The sequence below is a fragment of the Falco rusticolus genome, chromosome 14 (assembly GCF_015220075.1).
Source record: "Falco rusticolus isolate bFalRus1 chromosome 14, bFalRus1.pri, whole genome shotgun sequence".
In the NCBI taxonomy this organism is placed as follows: Eukaryota; Metazoa; Chordata; class Aves; order Falconiformes; family Falconidae; genus Falco; species Falco rusticolus.
This window is the reverse complement of record NC_051200.1, coordinates 16,144,998-16,165,679: the sequence shown is the minus strand read 5'-3', so window position 1 is coordinate 16,165,679 and position 20,682 is coordinate 16,144,998.

The window sequence follows — 20,682 nt, the reverse complement described above, 5'->3', positions numbered from 1 at the left end:
GGAGGAGAACAGGAGATCTTTTTCTTTTTCTCAATTAAGAACTGAGAAACTCAGTTGCATAACTCAGCCAGCTGTACTCAACACTTCAGGCAACAAGCCACCTCACCTCTAAGCCAGCCTTCTCAGGCTGGATGTAACCATGGGCAGGACTTCCAGGCTTGTTGCACAACACAGGTAAGTCCCAAATGGGGCCTGGTTCCAGATTTCCAGCCTGTCCCTGATACCAGGAAAGGGGAGGTCTCCCTGCAGCAGCTGCACTTTTTTTTTACAAAACAGCAAAACAGAAAGCAAAGGAACCCAGAAAACATCAGATAAATTTTTTAAGACACTTAATGCAAAGCATTATATAAATATAAATAAACAAAGCATCTGAAAATAAGGAGAAACAAGAGGGTTTTTCCTTCCAGTTACCATCAGGACGCTAGGAAAACACTGATGAAGAGGTTGCAAATGGACTTCTAGGGTCTATCAGATCTGTGGGCTTAGGAGGAGAGGGCAGGAGAGCTAGCAGAGGCTAGCACAGGAGACTTACTCACGTCTGGTGCACTGCCAGGGCTCGTCTCTCCCAGCACCACCTGGTCCTGCACACCAGCTGGAGGGACCCACTTACCTTCTCTCATTAGGTGACTCACACCAGGAGTAAATCCTGTCACATGACCTGAAAGCCTAAATTAGGAAAAGCCCTGTTAATTATCCTGGTGCAAGCCAAGAGAGACACCCCAGCCAGCCAAGGGTCCCCTTGCAGGCAGAGGAGCACCATGGACAGACTTCACCCCAGCAGTTGCACTGTAGTGATTCTGAGGCACACACGTCTCACTACAAGCCAGTTTAGCTGCCAGCCACATGAGTACTTGGCTTTTCTCTTGGGCAAATTTTACATCCTGGAGTATTCACCTGCCCTTGTGAACAGGTAGGCAGTGCCAGGGCTGGCCCCAAATCCACGCAGGCTGCAGCAAAAGCATCCCCCACCCACAGCCTAACCGGGAGTACTTCATCCCATCCCCAAAACGGTCAGTTTAATCTCTCACAGCTGGGTGCTTGGACCCTCAGCCACATTTTGAAACACAAGCAGACCTCCGCGTTTAATTTGGATAAGGTAGGCTTTTATATACAGATCAGTTTGTGAGCATATGCTACAGAGTAGCTATGCTTCTATTTATACAATTATTTTATAGTGTCAATGGTAATAACAAAAGATGAAGTGATAAAAATAAATCTAAGAAGGATGTATGCAACAAGGGTTGGTGTTTATATGGAAAACCTGACTGTGTAAAACTAAGAACAACAGAGCTTCAAAGTTTTATTTCATGTAAATCAGTCAACAGATATCTCAAAGTGTAGACAGAGAATTTATAAACTTAGTCTTTTTTAATTTAGTACTTATTAGTCAGATTTTTAAACAAGTGGTGCTATTTCTAAACTTATTTTATGATGTGTAAATCCATTGCTTGACTTAAAACAACAGTTGAATCTTTTTGTGTCTTATAATGATCTCTAAAGTTGTGAGGTTAGAGTTTACTGGCTGTTTTATGTGCCTATAGCTATATACAGTTTAAAGACCAAGCTGTAAAGAAAAACCGATTTTTAAAAAGTCTTAGCATGTAAGGCAATAGGAAAGCAATGTTTTTTCTCACCAGGAAATAATTTTACAAATGGAACCCATATTTCTGTAAATAAACATCTGCCTTCTCATTAGCTTCACATCAACCTATACTGAAATATACATCTGAGAAGTCTGTCAAAGCAGTCACAAAGGAAAAACAAGAGCAGGGTTTAAAAGCAAAGCCTTCAAAAAATTTTATGCTTTTCAAGTCTAAGCAGTAAACAGGACAGGAGAATGACAGGAGAGAGTTGGCAACAGAATCTCATCACTAAAAAAATAGATTTTTTTTTTCTTAAAACATAAAACTTTTGTTTGGTCAACTGTCCACAAGTGGTTTGCAGAGCAGGTAGATAGACATATGATCCTGACACACTGTAAAATCACAGCCCTAAAAAATGCGATCAGGAGTCCCAAACCAACTGTCAGGCAGCAAACAAGCCCAGCAGACACGGTTGGTGGAACACAGAGCACCTCAGACTCCAAATATTTTCTTTCCTGCTTCTTAAGAAGCAAAGGATGAATCTAGCTTCTAAAAGAGCACAGGATCAATACCAAAGAAAACATAATTAGAAGATACTTGGGGAAAAAAATAAAATGAAGTAATGTATTTAAAAATACAGAACAATCTGTCGTTACTGAGCAAGCCCTTGTGTTGCATTGCTGAGTCACCCACGGGTCTGCATGGCAGCAGGTGACATTTCTGAGCTCTGTGTCTTGCTTGATGAGGCTCTGTAAAGCTAACGTGGAGGTCCCAAGGCATGGGGAGGGGCTTGTCCCTTGATCCATGCTGGAATTGACAGAAGCCTGTTTTCCTACAAAGTGCCCCATTAATGTTCACATTTCTCCCAGGCAACCTCCCCATCTTTGCTGGAGTTACCTCCTACCCAATATCCTAATTTCTTCTCCCCCTCTTGTGATTTCTGAAGCAAGATCTGATACAACACTGAAGTTTACACTGGGGGGCATTACTCCTCCTTAAGAATCAAATGGGATGATACGGGGGATGCTCTGTTCTACTTTCCTGTAGAGTAGTAGCTCTGTACTTTCCTAGTGATCTGTCCCCACAGCATCCCAAGCATTCCTCTCTCAATGGAAAAGTAGCTTGCCAGAATAAGCACAGAGTGCTCCAGTCTGATCCAAAAAAGTGACTGAGCATGAAATCTGTAGGATTGATCTGATGCTCTGCGACATGTATTGTGGCTTTGCTGGGAGAGACCAGAGTGCTCAGCACTTGGCAGGACTGAAGTGTCTGCCCTGGGTAAAAACCAAAAATTTAAAAAGCACTGAAAACTTCCCTCTTTAGCTCCAGATATTCAGATATTGTATTACTTTAAAAATTCACTTCATATGTCTCTTATAAGAACACACTATCATTTTGTTTAAAAGTTTTAGTTTACAGTCCACAAATCAAAAAAATCACATTCCATTTTGAAGAATGGATATTTTGTATAACCTCTTCCCCTGGCTACCAGTCTCAGAAGAAGCTATAAGCAAATAGTAAAACACTTTAGTTTGAAGTACCTTTCACAGAAATGTTGGTGTCTCGCAGCAAGGCTAAGCAAACAGGAGTATCCCTGGCCTGCACAGCTGCTGCACTATCCATGCTAAAGCCCAAGCACATTCCATAGCCTAAGTAGCAACTGCAAATTGTTTACTATTAAGAATATCATTTTTTAAATACTGATTTAAACCTGCTGCTGTTGAAGACAGTGGCAGAGCTGCCATCTACTCTTGCAGAGGAGATAAGCAATGTCAGACAATGCTAACCTGGATGGTGCAGCACATTTCATCTCCATGGGGCTGAAGTGAGAAGTGTGCAACAGACCCCACCCCCATAGTGACTGAATATAGTTATTTATTTCATACTTCAGAAGTGAAAAGTTAGTCTCTTTCTTCCTCTGAAACCTGTCTAACATCTGACCTAATGTATCAAGGAGTCTTGAAATAATGAGGCAAATCAGAAAATTGGAAGCTCCAGGCTTTGCACCTCTGAGCCAACCATCGTTTCAGACATAGCTTTTCCCTATTACTTCAGGCATGCTATGCTCCTTAAAATTAAGGTTTGATACTTAGCTGGCTGTGATTTTTCTTCATTCTTAACAATATTTCCCTCCTGAATTTTTCCCTTCATTTTCCTGTTGCTGTTAAAAGGCCTCATTTTCCAGCACTTCATTGCAGCCTCCATTAAAAGAAAATGTAACCAGAGCAAACCAATTGGGTAGATCTCACTCTAAAACAACATGGATGTTGTTTTTCAGGCCAGTCTAATTTCCTGGTTTGGGTGTCTCCCAGTAATGCCCAACCAGCTTTCCTCATGCAGTCCTACCCCTTGTGCCAGGTGTTTGGAAAGCAGAAGGCAGGGCAGAAGGAGATACTCCAACCTAAGGTGCAAGCCAGCCGGTGAGAGCTCAGTCCAGCCAGGTGCACGCTCCTTCAAGCACCCACGGTGTAGCAGCTCACAGATTTCCAGTTGTCCCTGTAGCGGCACCTTTGCTGGATCCGACCCAGAGTACACAGCACTTTGCAGTGCTGCTTTTCCTTCCAGTGCCGGAGACATTGGACACGCACCAAGGACAGCTGGCTGCGAGTTTCCCCGAAGGTATGAAATATTAATGTCTTATAGTGGTTCAGGAGGTATTTATCCAAGGACTGCACTGAAGCTGGCAACGACCCAAGGCTTGATATAAACTTGTTCCAGGATCACGTTTACTTCTGAAGACTGATAACTTCCACATCTTTCACACGCTTTTGGCAAAGTCTCTATTTTGCTGTCATAAGAAAATAAAAGCGTAGCTCTGTGAGTTGGTCTGGAGTGCGTTTGTCCACTACCCCTATGTTGAGGCCGTGGCCAAGTCCAGGTGTTTCACAGGAAGGGAGCAGCAATCCTGCAGAAGAACATGCCTCCACTAGGAACCTCGTTTAGGCCTGAAAGCCTTACGTTAAATATAAGCACACAACCCTCAGAAAAGAAGTTGCATTTTTTTCCTTGCAACTTGCTGAGTTTGGGGTTTTCACCTTGCCTTAGCAATGTAATGGGTTCCATGAGCAAAGCACACGCTGTGAAGAAGCATCTTCTAGAAAGCTGAAGTTCAGTTTCACCAAAATTCTCTCAAATTGTATGCCTAGAAATCCCTGAATTCACCCGTTGTGAATCAACAATCATTTTGACCACCTTAAATTGGTACCCATAAGGGAACAAACCCAGAAAAATTCACTTCAAAGCAAAGTTAATTCCTGCGCAGGAACTGCTGCTAGATTTCCCAGCAGCCTGGATGAGGAACACGGGGTAGGGGTTCGGTGCAAACACGACAAGACTTCATCAGTTATTAGAAATTACTTAGGAACACCCACCATTAGCTAGTATTTACTGTATTTTTGTATATATTTAGGTTAAACACTTCAAAAAACGTACCCAACAGGTACAGTCACCCACCATTAACACCGTTAATAAACAATGCTTTAAAATTATTCGCAAAAAGAAGTCTTTGAGCAGGTAGACAGTGTTGCTAATCAGGGGCAGGACAGCTGTGCAGCACATTCGCTCCCATGCTGCTCCTGAGAAAGCAGGGTAATAACTTCTGCAAGTTTAATACGTCCCCATGCTGATGGAAAACTAGTTCTAGGTAATGGTCTGAAGAAGCCCTGAGAACACGTGAATTATAATATAATGAGTAAAGCATGCATGCTAATATTGCCTTAATAAAACCAAAACCCACTAGGTTATGAATAATCAAAAATAATTGTTGAGATGGGAAACCTTGGGGAATCTCCCCAGCAGAATCCAGAGGAGAAAGCGCTCAAGGTTTTGTAATCCCCTCCTGCTCTGCTTCCTGTCTGTACCTTGAAAAACAGCTCTATTTTCAACACAGTTGGGCAATAAATCCCAGGTGTCACGACCATATTTCTCCCCCCTACTCTGCAGAAGCCAAAAGGCTTTTGCAACAGAAAGAGTTCCTTCCCGTTGTAGCAGCCTAGATTTCTTTTTATGAGAAAATTCCATGTCTTTTTACCATTCGGGTAACCCTCTGGTAACTACTCCCTATCTGTCCCTTGCTACACACAGATCCCTTTCTCTTTCATGAGTCCTACTACATCGTTTTTAAGTAGTCAGCCAAAATAATCACAGTACTTTTTCAATACTATATATTTTAGCCTTATTTTAATACCATTTTTACTTTCTTTGATTGCCGCTGCTCATATCCTTTAAATTATCATGCGATGCTTTCTATAAGCACCAAAATCACTTTGCCATTTCAAAGGCAGAGCCAAGCGAGCCCTGCAGGTCCCCGCTTGGCGAGCAGGCGGCCAGCTGTGTGCTGGCTCCTTGCTCACAAAGGCTGAAACTCCTCTTGGGGATGCGCCGTCTGAGAGGAAGAGCAAACTTCAACACCACAGATGGTCAGGAGGGGATGAATCACTGTGCACACCGAAAACCACACACACGGCTCACACAGGACTCACAAGTTATGTCTAAAAGACAAAGTTCAAACACAAATTGACTAAGTAATTTGTGTTGACGCAGTGGAGCGGGACCAATCTGTTGCAGAGGGAGAGAGGAGCAGAGCGTGAGAGGGAGTATTGGGGTGGTCTGACCCAGGAGGGCAATGAACTGACCACCCAAAAATCATTATTAATGCTAATTTCCTAGACTACCACCAAGGGCTAGTTTTATTACTGTCAGCAGAAGATAGCATAGGAGATAACCAAGCTGCTGGGAGCTACTCCATGTGCAGCATGACCAATTACCCTGGGAATCCAGCAAGACACAGAAGCAAGGCCAGCTGTGCTTCTTAATCCTCCCTGCTGCATATTTTAAAAATTGAAGTGGACTTGAGAGTAAGAGCAGAAACCAGCAGACCACTGAGCTTTCCTACCTTAGTCCTAAACAAGAAATGAACGATATTTTTGTCTCACCCAGAAGGCTGGGAGCAGGATGCTCGAGAGACCTGGTGGTAACTGAAATCCATGAAGTTGCATCAGGAAGGAGCTGGCCCCAGGGCGGTGCTTTGGCTAGCAGAGGATTACACAGCTCTCCAGGTGAAGCTGATGATTCCCCACCAGATTTTTTTATCAGTCCAGGCAGAATTAAGCACAGATTTACAGACCTACAGCAACAAAGGAATTTGCAGCTCTTCCATGATAGAACAGCAGGAAGCATTGCTGTAAGTGTACAATGTGTTGAAAGTTATTCCTGGCAAGTAGGCAATTGAAAAAGTAAAAATGAAACCTCATTTTCATGAGGTCATGATCACCAATACATTTTTATTGGGGCAGTAAATGTTGCCTTACATTTGCTGTTTGTCTTATAGATCATGTGGCTAAGCTGCTGAACTGAAAGGATATTGCAGGAGGTAACCACAGAGAGGTCTGGGTCAAAAAGAGGGATGCTTTTCCATAAAAAAAGGTTTCAAATGTTAGACTGGAATAGTGGAGGCCCAAATCTCAACCAACTCCCAGACAAAGACCTGACCTTCCTGTAAAAAAATAATATAAAACACAAAATGCAAAATTAGAAGAAATGCAATAATTGGAAGAGTGATATAAAAATGCAGGAACACAGCCAGCTGCCTTGTAACCAGCATCACATACCCTCGCAGAGGGAAGGAAAGGAAGGAACTGATCTCCAAATGCTACAGCCTTGGAGAGGGAAGGCAGGCAAAAAGGCAAATAACTAACATTGTTGGGTGCTCTACCCCCTTGTGAGCATGTCTGTCGCCTGAGGAAATTCTGTATTATGCACTAATTAGATACAAGAGGATTTTGTTTGGAAGCAAAAAGCATGGAAGGATTTTGATACATGGACATTGTAAAATATTAGTGATATTAAGAGCGTTATTTGTTGTCAGTTTAAAGTACGCAGCTTCTTTACATAACTAAATAAATTACTCCATTATTCATATCTTTACAGCTAGATAAATATTTTAATTCCTGTTTACTGCCAGTAGCTTTAACTAACTGCTTTCTGTAATCCTTCTATAAATCTTACTTGTAATACATTATATCTGATATAAATTCTGGTACTTTTAGTAATTTAGATTCCAGCTGCCTGCCAAGTTCTGCAGGCCAGCTCAGCCCTGTTGCTGATCTTTTAAAGCCCCCCTCCAGGTGATGTTGTAGCCTGAGGTTGCAACAAGGATTTAAGGCAGAAATACTGAAGAACAGGCAAGTAGCAGGGAACTTTCCATATAATTTTTCAGTAGAATTTGAATTACTTTGGAAGAAACAAATATACAAATATATATAGACACACACATTACTTAAGCAAACGTCTTCCTGGTTCTTCAGGCAGGTGTGTCTACAGCAGCAGGTAGGGATAACAGCAGTAGAATGGCACCTGGAGTTACAATTCCGGTTTCCCAGCCCAGGACTGTAAGAACAAGCCTGTATCTCTAACCCATTACAGCACAGGTAACTGAAGAGTTGCAGTGTTTTGCACAGTATGATCAAATGATACTGAATAACGAAGAGCTGCAACTTTGTGCAAGGAGGTAAGTGCTCAAGAATTGATGCAATCAGTTCCTTTTGCACCCAGATAGGTGCAACTGCTCTGTAGTGTGCAAACTAAGACTTACACAGCTGATAAAATCAAGAGGTTCTTCAACAAGCACTGAGCACTTGAAAGCAGCTGAAATCTCAGAGCTTCAAACAGCACCATGTCCTCCAGTCCAGAGGTCTTTGTTCTTGGGAGCCTCAATTTTCCTTGAAAGCCTCCAGCAGATACCCATTTGGGCCCCTGTTTTTTCAGGGGACTGTGCCCTTCTCACATGCAAGATGAGCTGGTCTCCTCTCAGAATATTACCTTCAATTCTGACACCTTTTCCACTCCCAAGCCCATGTTTCTGTAGGTATCCAAGACCATGAAGACCCTGGGTAAAAATGGAAGTCCTTGGGCTCTTCACAAGCTACCCAGAACATCACATACCACTCATACAAGACAGTCAGCAGCTTCCTTAGAATTTCATTTCACTGGCCTCAGCACACCCTTCTCTGGCTGGAAAGGGTTGCAAACTGATGATGACGTCTCATCTTGGTTACAAAGCCACTCTATACTCAGAACAGCATTGGTCTCATGGTCAAACTTCTGTCCATCTCAGCTGGAAGGAACAGTACTTGCAAGTCATTGATGTGGGATAATCCACTGCAGGCTCAGGTCATAAATTCCCAGTATCTCAGCTCTCCCATGGACTGGCAAAAGATGTCACAAGCATCTGCAGCTTTTACCTATGTAACTAGAAAAGTAAAAGTGCATGAGCTTTCCTTGCAGGTTTTATCTGAGATATTATGACATCTGGCTGTTGCTGTTAGTGAATACAGAACTATTAAAGTGTTTTGAAGTGAAGTGGCTAGGCCTGTGTAATTTGTTGGTTATCTATTTGATTACGCTGAGTAAATGTAGACCTATATCTTTTGGATTGTTAAGGTAGAATGGATTCAACTCTAGAATTGGCTCTTTGGAGCCAGCAGGAGTATTCCCTGTGATGCCAGTAAGCACATTTGTTCCCCAGTGCTCCAGCCAGCTGGCTCAGAGGACACTGGTGCTACTGGAAGAGTCCCTCTGGCACACATATCCTATGGATCAGAGATTGAGTGAATGCAAAATGCCAAAAAAACCTGTAAAACTAACACTGAATTAACAAGCCATTGGTAATACCTGTCAAGAACAGAACATTAATCTTTAACATAACTGCCTCTAAGGATGAAATATTTCAGTTACACAAGAAACAAGAAAATATGATAATTTTGTCACACTTGGATGCTTCACTTACCACAGCGATGAATCAAATAATTGCCTGGTCCAGCATTTAGTATGACACTAAATACGGTGCGGGATCTATTGATCCTTTACATGAACAGCTTTTTGAACCTCCAGCAAGGTTAAATTGAAGGAGGGAAACACATTGAAATGTCATATTCTGCCAGGAGGGCTGCTTCTCCATGCATTTTTTTTGTTCATCTTTGTTATGACAAGTGCTAGTACTCGTCTTTTGGGTTTCTCTCATCATTTCCGTTACTGGTGGTGGCCGGGAGAACTTTTCAACACATCGGAAAAATTTCCATGAGGTTGGATGGAAAGACTGCTAAATTATTTAGTGCTCCCAGATACACAAAGCCTTTAGAGGGTTAGTAACTGGCTGCTGGCAACCCAGCACTGAATCCTCTCAGATCAGGGATTTTCCCGTAGAAAATGTGCTCCTATAGGACCTTCTCTGTCCAGTTTCAATCAAGCTCTGACATGCTTCTGCTGTATTCAGTCCCAGCAGTGGTGTCTGCAGACAGGCAACGCTCCAGCCAAGCGTCCCGAGCTTTGACATGATTTGGGTCCTCATCCCAAGCTCCAGTGAGCACTGGGGTGTGATGCCCCTGGTTGCACTCCTTCTGTACCAGGAAGACCTCTTGGTATTTTAAATATTTGAGTAGAGAGATATGATGGGATGTTTCTGAGTGTAGATTTTTGATGTGTTAGGACCTCATCAAAAGGAAGAGATGAAAGTAAAACAACCTCTGAAAGCTTTGATTTTCCAAGTGAAATTTCCATAGCAATCACAGAGGGGAGAAACTGCTATATTTGAAAATCTGATTTTGGGATAATTAAAAGCATTGTCAAATAAATACAGTGAGAAGTAGGCAAATTTATGCAAACAATATTTCCAAATTCACTGGCCAGAACCAGAGAAGAGTAGCATGCCTGTAACAACACTGCAAGAGAGGAGGGTATTGATTACATTAACAGGGACATTGTGCAGCTGTACAGACTTCACTCTGAATATGTTACAAAGGACTTAGAATCCAGTCAGGTAATGTTCATGCTTTAATTTTTATCCAGCTCCAAATTTAAAATATCTTTCTCTCAGAAAGAAAATTAAAGGATTTCAGATGCACGGTTTGATTCACAGAATTAATGAGATAAAACTCCTGGCTGGAGGTAAAAGAAACAATGCATTAAATCAATGGAAAAGTTTCCTTTGAAGGATTTGATGTCAAATCAAGATTTGACCCTTCTGCAAACCTCACAGGTTGGAGACATCTCAGCCAGAGATGCTGGCTTTCTCTGAAAAGTTGGGTCCAGCTGGGCCAGAAGGGAAAATCTGCGGATTACAGAGAAGAGCCGTCATCCAGACAAAGTGAGATCACAAGGCTTTCTTGGGAATTGCTTTGGGAGTCACAGACACATCTTGCTGGTAAGTTAGACGTTGGTTCTGACACTAGATCTTCCCCAAAATCTAATTTTCCTCTTCTGTCCCATCCTCTGCCAACCCTGGTGCGGCTGTTCCTGCTCATTCCCTGCAAATACACCTTCACTCACCTCAGGTCAGCTGCACACACGTGCAGCAGCATCTCAAGAGGTTCATGGATCACCTGCAGCTCCCAGTAACACTGATGGCCATCTGCATCCTCCTGAGCCATCAGTTACTGACAGGATGAGTCACCCAGCCCCTGCCACCACTGCTGCTTCAGTAAAACAGTGATGGAATTTAATGTCACAGACCAAAACTGAAAAAAAAAAACCCCAAAACCAAAATACAGCAGCTTTAGATGTTTGAAGCCCAGGCACAAGGGACAAGGTGAAAGATGCTGCTGCTGGAAAGAAAACCATTAAGCGTGAGGGATATTCAGCAATATCCGTTCTGCCCCTTGCAGCCCCCCTCTCTTGTCCGATTACAGCAGCATAACATCAGTTTCTGGGCATTACTCCATGGGATGAGAAAGCTGTGAAAGACTGTGCATCATGCAAGATAAATGTGGGGTTTTTTTAACACAGTGTGCTAATCACATCCGTTCGTTGTACTCCCAGCTCTCCAGCATGTGGCAGGAGGGCTGGCAGATGCTTGGCTCTGGGGTCCTTTTGAAATTCTCCAGCACAGACTCATCTTCAGCCCTTCAGGTAATGGTAAACCACCCAGAAACCCCTCCAGCAGCAGCTCTGTTATCTCAGTGAGCAGGTGACCCCAGCAGCCCTCCTGCATCAAAATCTAGGAAGCTGCAGCTGACCCTTCCGTGACATTGGTGTGTGTCCTGGGACCTCCTATCCTCCCAGCCCTGCAGTGGGCGAGGGGAAGAGTCACCACAGCGATAAAATACTCTTACCATGACAATGACCAGACTGTCCACGCTGCACGGCACCGCAGTGCTCCAGAGGCAGCAGGTTCAATAGCCCCTGCAAAAAATAATATTGAAGTTCATTCTTTGCAATAACACAACAGAAAGTGACAGGACTTTTTGATATAAGTAACAGAGCCCCTAGGTTAACAGAGATTAACAGCAAAGACATTTATTAAGTGTGAATCATTTCCTACTTATTGTCCACAAACTCATTAAGAGCGTGCTTTTCTTTTTTGTAAGCCAAATGTGTAACCGGCATTATTAGTTTCCTCCTCCTCTCTCCCTCTTCTTTAGTTTTTAATTAGAGCATGGAGGGGGGAAACACGTGTTTGATATGAAGAAGAACTGGGGAGGGAGAATAATAATTCTGACTGTTTCAATTATTCCTACACAAGATGAGCCAGATTCCTGTACGAGCTCAGCCTCCACAGCCGGCACCGGATCTGAGCTGAGGCCAGTACTCGGTGTGCTCTGCGGGGCTGAGCGCTCGGGGGATCCAGCCCTCGCCCAGGCGCCGAGTGGGTGCAGGGCTCTGCCTCCACTTGATCCCAGTGAGGGCACCGGGCTGCTTCAAACCATTGGCATCAGCTGGAAATGTGTCTCTGGAAAAGGAAGACTTCCCATCAGCAAAGCGCTGCTTTAGTTGAATGTCCCTTTCTTTGCAACTTAGATGTGCTGAAGGAATCATCCTCCAGCCTCACTGATCTGCTCACTTCGCTGCCACCTTCAGACACTCTGCTTGAAACGGAAGGATCTGTTTGCTCATCTCATCTGCTCTCTCCTGAACCTTCCTTTGCCTCCTTCCTCTCAGTACTCCCCACTCCCATACCCAACGTGGGTACAACCAGCCTTGCTGCTGACAGGGCATGCGCACATCCCAGTCCCTGCCCCAGGCTGAAGCACACTCACTGGACCGTATCACAAAATTACAAACACAGACCTTGGGCCAGGGGCTTCCTCTGCCTCCTTTTTCTTCCACCTTTAGTTTGGGAAAAAATTACGATTAGAGCTGAGAAAGCTGCAATGACCTTTGAAAACCTGGCTAGTTTTCATCATTCAACAAATGCGTAAGAAGTGGTTTTGTGCAGAATGCACTTAAGTGTAATTATTATTCCTGGAGTAGCAGAAATATATTTCAGGTGTTGTGCAGTGTTTGCAAAACACTGTGACATGTGTATCTATGGAAACCACAAGATACAAATGCCGTATCACTACGGCTCCGTCAGTTAATTCCGTATCATTTTACCAGGATACTTACTCCAGCAGTTCAAATGTTTAATTCCAGCTTGGTTTCACTGATAAACATGACTTTATGACAAACACATTTTTACAAAGCAGCTGTTAAACTGATAATCACTTCCAACTTGATCTCATAACCAGCAAGTTTTTCAAGCAGTGCATTTGCAAAGTCAGTGAGGAACATGATGAGAAGGGTTTTGAACTGCTCTGATGCTTACTGTCACGCAGGAGGAGATGGGCTGATACTTCCAGAACTGCAAAAGGAAGCTATAAATGCCAGGCACCAACCACTCCAGCTCCACTACTGGCACAGGCAAGACCACTGCTCTGCCATCCCTGAAAGGCAGCCAGAAGAGCCTGCACAAGCGGAGATGAGCAAGCTTTTCCCACGACCTTCCCAGCCCGCTGGAGGTCCTGCACGCCAACATTTTACAACAAGGTGGTCGGTTGTGTTCAGGAATTATACTTGACAAATGAATTTGTCTCAGCTGTGGATCTGGCATGCAAACAGCCCACTAAGTCATTTCAGGGCCTGTCTCTAATTAAGTGTAAGCGAATATAGACATGGATTAGAGAAACATAGATCTCCAAGAAATATGAGAACCTGTAGCTCCTTCACAAGTTTAAATCTCTCCCTATTTTGCAGAAGCCTGAACATCTTGACAGTCCTCTTCAATACAAACTATAGACTCTTCTGAATCAAAAAACTTGCAGGAGGTAGTTTATCTCAAGCACATAAATCAGTTTAAATGGTATTAATTCTTTCCCACAAAAAGAGCTGCAGCTGTTCCCACCTACTTATACCTGTGTGCACCACATCTCACTAGGGAAGAGCAGAATGTTATCCAGAGCTGTGCTGACTGTCAGCTGCATTTCAGACCCCCAGTGCTGCATTCTTTCCCTATCATTACAAGGTCCACTTGGGTAGCTAAAACTTTGCTGGCAGAACCCCAGGGCAACAGGTTTACACCAGGTTGATTTTAAAATCTAAGAACTCACAAAAAAATCCTATTGAACTATTAGGGAAGAGGTAGCAAAGGTCCAAGGGTTACAAAGAATGGGTTCAGTTACCTCAGCCAGAAAACCTGGAAATGTTTTCCCTTGGTTGCTCCCTTGCTACCTGCAGAAGTGCCACCTCCAGTCGGGAAGCAGAAGAGACAGCTCTTCCCTGTACAGGCAGAGCCAAGCACTCAATCATACTACAGTGGAGTAAGTTTGTTGCTGTCCCTACTCCCTGTATGCAAGAGGTGAGGGAAAAGGTGGCGATCACCAAAGTTTATGCAACTTGCTCACTTTCCTGGCTGTCCAAGTAATGAAGACATCCAACTTTAGAAAATGATAATAAAAAGAAAACGAACACAGCATACACTATTCCCAGGAAACCAGTAACTTGCATCCTCTATTACATGCAAGCTCCATCTGACAGAAAAACTTAATGTCAGAGCTTCAGAAAAGACTTTTTGCCCAATGCAGATGCAAGAAAGCAGAGGCAGGATTTCTGCTAACTCCAGACAGACTTGAAAGAGTCCCCAGGCTGCTGACAGCTGTCAGGCAGTCCCAAGGATGAGTCGGGTTTGCCTCTTTGGGAGCGAGCCTGTGAAACCTGGATCTTGCCTTCATCACCCTCAAACACAGCTGGCTCCTGTATAAGCAGGGATGACCTGTGATGTTCTGGGAGGTGATGCCAGCACAAACCCGTAGGGTACTTCCAACACATGTTATTGTGTGGGGCTGGAGTGTGAGAAGAGGAAAAAGCAAGGGCCTGGTAACATCTACTCACTCAGCTTGGTACTGCAGGGAAGCAGGGGAGGGGATCAGTTTGTCCTGCCCTTCCTTTCCAGTTATTACTTTACATCAAAGATCTACTTTTGAAGACAGTTTCCTACCTTAAAAAGAAATAGCAGCCCAAATCAGAAATCTGTTACCTCCCCTTAAAAACAGCTGAAGATTGAGAGTGGTGGGCCTGGGGGAAGTTTGCACGCTTCACAGCAATGACATTTAGGGACGTGGCATGTCAAACACTGGGAGCACTTCAGTAAACAGAGCTGATTTGTTACACTGGGTCTGTGCAGCTGAGCCAGATGAAGGCTACGCTTCAGAAGACGGTATTTTCTACCATCCCTTGATGTTTATTGTCCCAATCCAATTTAATTCATCCATTTGATTTGTAAATGGACACAGCCTGCAGAATTTGAAAATTAGTAAAGTTTGCCAAGCAAAAGTAAAAGTCCTCATTTTGTGTAATAAAAGGCTTAAAAGCACACAAGCAAAACATAATGCAATAGGGAGGACTACCAAAACCAGACAATACTGATGTGCAAGGTGCTTAGAAAGTCAGAAATCTCTGCAACTTTTGATAGATAAAAAGTCATTCATCATATCATTAAAGTCTAATGAGTATGAAGGCAACTTCAAAAATGCCAGAGCACATACATGCTCTTGATGAATTTTTCTTTGAAGATAGCTTTTGATGCTTTTCTAAACAGAATAATTTTTCTGCATAGTATTTGATGTTGATGTGCAAAACACAACTATGACATTAAGAGTAGTCTCAGCATGAAGAAGGATTCCCCCTACCTGTGACTTTCTGATATTCTGTAAGTGATTGAAGAACACAAAAGAAATCAGACCAATGTCCCCACCCCATCCTTCAGCCACAGACCCTCTTGGAAAACTTGATCCCTATTACATTCAACCTCTAGTCCACTTTCTCAGTCAAACGTACATTTAAATATTGTTTTCTGTTACTGCTCTTATTCCAGGATGGTCCACTTGCTACAGCACCACCATATGATGGAAAGACATGAATTCAAGTCCCTGCTTTGCAGATTTCCTGTGTGATGTCAGACGCATCCCAGAGCCTCACTGTTTGTACAGGCAGAGCCAAGACTGGCCTGAATTTCAAAGAATGGTTATTATTGGGCTTGTGAGCATTTGTTTTGCCCAATGTGGGCTGTGGGGGCCTGCCAACGCATCTGCTGGCTGTATCCCATGAGGAAATGTTGCATATGGCACATTCTGATTTGGATAACTTAATGGCAAGGAATAGATTTCTTTTCAAGTTACAGGATGGGCTTTTCAAGGCAACTTCTTTCCACCCAAGGCCCCCAGGCTCCCTTCAGAGAAGCATGGCACTAAGCACAGGGAGGGGACAGATCCAAGGCAGAACTGCTGGGGGCTCGCAGCCATTCTTGAGCATCCCCAGCACAGTTCAGTTTTGCAGGCTGATGGCAGCCCATGTGTCCCATCTAGCAAGCATCCCTCCCTCTTTGCAAGCCCCCGGCCCACCTGGATGGCAAAACACAGTGTGCTCTGACCTCGTCTCATACGTACCTGCCTCCACAGTGACAACCTCTTTTCTGTTTGTTAGCTCCTTCATCATCACAGTTTTCTCTTTCCTTCTTTTAACTGTGCCTCACCACTGTCCCCTCTGCAGTGCTCGCATCCTGCTCCCACATCCCTCCCCGTTAGGAAGGACCCAGACTGCACATTTCTAGCCGAGGTCTGAGCACTAGGGCTCCAAACCCAGCCTCCTCGCCAGGGATCAAGCTGAACATTCCCTGCAGAGCATCGCCACCTGCAGCACAGCCCAGCCCGGCCACAGCTCCCCGGCTGCCCGGGAGGGATGCTGGCCCTAAAAGCTTCACAGGCTGGGGTACTTGATGGATGGAGCCCCTCACTGCTTTGGCCTCAGTAGCATCACACTGGAGACACGAACAGTGATCTCATATTATAAATGCGATGACTCAACTGCTGAAGTTAACCCAGCCCCACGCTATTAGCGCAGTAGGTTTAACATCCCCACCAGCACCGTAAATTGACGATGACAGCAGCGCTGCATTTGTGTCCTCCAGCACCACAGGAGTAGTGAGAGACCCAAACTCCGCAGAAACTGCGTTTGAGGAGCTATTTCCATAGTGCAATTTAAAACTAAGCCCTGACTGTCAGTGCAGGGGGATCTGTCATGGATTTCTGCAAAAGAAAACCAGAGCTCTGCTCCAAGGAAACAGCAAAGCTACCTGGCATCACATACTGACTACACTGCGTACCAAGTGACAGTGAGGAGTAAGGCCCCTGTTGGCTGCTTAACCTGATTTAGAGATCTGGTTTGTATTTAATCACTCTGTTAAAAGACAGAAGCACTAAGGACTGCAAGGGACCTCCTCTAGTGAATCTTTCCTCCGAACACCAACTCCTCCAGCCCTCCGGTGAGGTCAGCCCACTCCCGGAGGAGTGACAGAGACAAACTCCGTGGCTTACTAGAGCCAAGCCTCCTTCATCCACAGTACAAGCTGATCTCATGCACTACAACCACAGCCTCGTGGCCCCCAGCTTCTGTATGGGTGGGAGAGGGAGCTGTGGGAGGTAACACTACAACTACCATAACAGCAATGTTCATAACTAGCACAGAATTTTAGCACTAGCACTAAAAAAAAAAATAAAATAATAAAAAAAAAAATCTTTCCTCTCTCTAGAGTTTATGTGATGAGAAAATATCACAGTTGCATGTACTAAAACTCAAGATAAGTCCAAATGCAATCAGGTCTTATATTTTGTTTGAATTATCTTTTGGTCACCTTGAGCTGGTTCAGAAATGGAACGGTTTGGGGATTTTTAATTGGCAGGAAAAAAGAAACAAGTTTCATTAAAAGCCCACAGCAAAGCCACATTTGTTTTGTATTTAAAACTCCCATATCTTTATTTTTTAAAATAACATTTCCAAAAATTACTCTTCCCTAAGTAAAGTCTTGGGGGGGTTGGTTTTGTTTTGTTGTTGTTTCTTTTTTTATTTTGTATCAATTACTGCCTTGTTGTATTGGTGGGATCAAAATCTAGTGTTTCATCTCTGCTTTAAGACTGTGGTCTGATACCTGGAGAAAGGCTCTTTTTACAGAAGGAGCCCCGCCGTCTGTGCTCAGGGAGGTACAGATGGAACCTCCCTGCCTGCCCATGGAGTAACACCACCACGCGCAAAGCTCCTGATTTTCCTGGCCATCAGCATCTCCTGGGGCTTTTCCCACATCATATTTTTCTGAAAGTGAACAATGTAAAGAGGAAAAAATAAGCATAAGCACCAGCATAAGCAAATAGGCATACTGTTTGCAGACCTATATAACACCCCAAAGCATCATGCTATAAATCAGTGACTTTGTGGTGACAGTGCACCACGCTGAACTGCCAAGAGCACCTCACAGGACCTAACAAATAGTAGCCTGGATTTATCTGGTGCTCAGTAAGCTAAACATGCAACTTTACTACTCACAGAGTGAGCACCTGGTCTCAGTCACCACCATGCACATCATATGAACAACCCTGCTGCAGTCCAGCAGAGTCCTCTACCAAAGGCTACTTAAGATGCTAAAATACGATCCTGAGAGTGGAGGGATGAAGAGCACTCGGAAAGCAAGGAGCAGAATTAAACTGTCAGCTTTCCTCAGAGAGAGGAGCCACAAGGCTCCCTACAAGATCATCTGCTGTTCAATGTATTTCCTGAGGGGTTGGGAGAAGAGAGCAATGAGCAGCAAGGCAGCAACACTTGCAGGTACCACTGGTGTCCATATTAGTCCAGATCTTTGCTCTGCTTGAGGTGGCTTGGTCCACTGGAGTAAAACTGGCTACCCAAAACACCACCCACTTCCCTGGTACTGCCAGCAAAGCCCATTTCTGTGAGCCGTGTGCCACCCTCCTCAGGGGAGAGAGAAAGCCACAGCAGGGCTGAGAGTATGTACCATAAAAGCAGGGACCAGAGCTTCAAACACCTGGATTTTAGTATTTAATACTTAAAAAGCTGTAAAGGAGGGTTTTTTTCATTCTATTCTTTAAGAAAAAAATTAACCAAACAACCTTTAGGAAAAGGTTTCCTCTACCTCTTCCATATATTATCTTATAAACCCCTACACACATTCACACAAACGTATTTCTCTAACTTAAGCTCCTTAAGACATTGCTTAAGAGGAAAAAATCCACACAAGTAAAATAGTTACATTCATACATTAAATATGATGAAACACAAAGCACATATGAGATGCCTGTGAAATATTTATGTGCACATTTATTTTCTTGTAAATACTTTCTCCATTAAGATTCTGGCTTGATCCTTTTATAAGATGCACTTTTGTCTGCAAAGTGCAGCCAGTGGAGAATGGCAAATATAATTTTTCTCTCAGTTAAGAGGATGACAATGATGCCCAATACATCAATGAAATTTCAGTCTGTGTTAGCATCACTGATGGAACAGGAAATTGGATTTCACTGGCTAATCCACTGTTAATGATTTCACTTCATAAATACACTTAGTCTTCATTATAACTTCTTGCTGTTGGAAATAGTTTAAGCTTTGGGAAAAACATTCTTGGAAGAATCAATTATCAGCATGGCATCTTCTAATATTTTGATTTATTGATTTTTCACAGGTAAGAGACCTCGAACCCAGGCTTGGCTGGAAGAGGTCGAACAAGTGCCACTGCCTCAGCCTCCTGGTAGCAAACAAGGCAAGTTTTCATAGGTTTAAATCACATGTACGGGAAGGGCCCAGTGCACTGCAATTTCATGGAATGGGAGCTTTTGATTATCTTCATTAGTTCTGAACAGCGCGAGTTCAGGCAGCACCACAAGCTCCTCATAGCAATGTGGTCTTGAAGCAAAACCCTCATGCCAGGGACCTGTGCCAGCAGGACAGAGGTGACAATGCGATACCATAGCATAGATGTATCTAGACATGGGTTATTAATCTTCCCTGGCTCTAACTTCAAGGTCTCTGCTCCTGTTCTTCTTCTCAAATGTTGTGCAGGTTGACAAGATCTTTTACAGCAGTAAGGTCCGCACATCTGCTTGGAGCCACATTTTAAACAGACATATATTAAACAGGAGGTGATAAATAAGAGGGTGTCCGAGCAATGGGTCAAGATCTCACCACACTTCCCAGTAAACCATAATAAAGGTCCTATTCCTCCCTACTTCTCCATCTTAAGAGTCTGTCAGACATCCACAGCAGTAAAGCAGTGTCTCCTCTAAGTCATGGAGGGGAGGTCCTTAAAGGGCTGGTATCTCCCTGGAAGAGTTAGCCACTTCTAACGTGAGCCTGAGTGTAAGTTCCTCTAGTCAACCAAAAAAAGAAAGTAGCAGGGCAAGGGGAGAGATCTAATCTAATAAATTAAACAAGCTAACCAAGGATGCAAATGTGTTGGTGATGAGAGTGCATATTAAATAGCCAGACAAAAATTTAAGGTAAGTACTAGGTGGGAAATGAATTGCCCAGGAATACGGTTTATAAACAAGTATTGGCCCCTAAGGCTTTGCTCTGGTCAGAGCCTGTTGAGACCTTCTGCGGTTTGCACTGGTTCCAGTAAGAATAAGGCTCCATGCTGGAAATGCTTGAAGGCAAAGGTAAGTAATATATAACGCAGTATTTCCAAGCACAAAAAGTTTCACATTTCCTACCGGGCTCCACAGGAGATTTTTCAGTATTATGCGTTACTTGAATTTCAGAATGATTCAAGTAAATACATCACAAATAGCAAAGGAAATGTGTTTCAATAACACAGGTGTCCACATGAATATATGCATGAATGCTGGCACATATTTTTATTTTGCTAAGAATTGAGAAGTTGCCCTCTGGCACCTCTTATTGCTGTTTGCTGTAAATTTCAGATGAAAATGCAAACAGGAAAGGACACAAAACTCATTGGTAGTCCTGAAGAAATACTGCATCAGCCCAAAAGGCTGAGATTACCAAAATT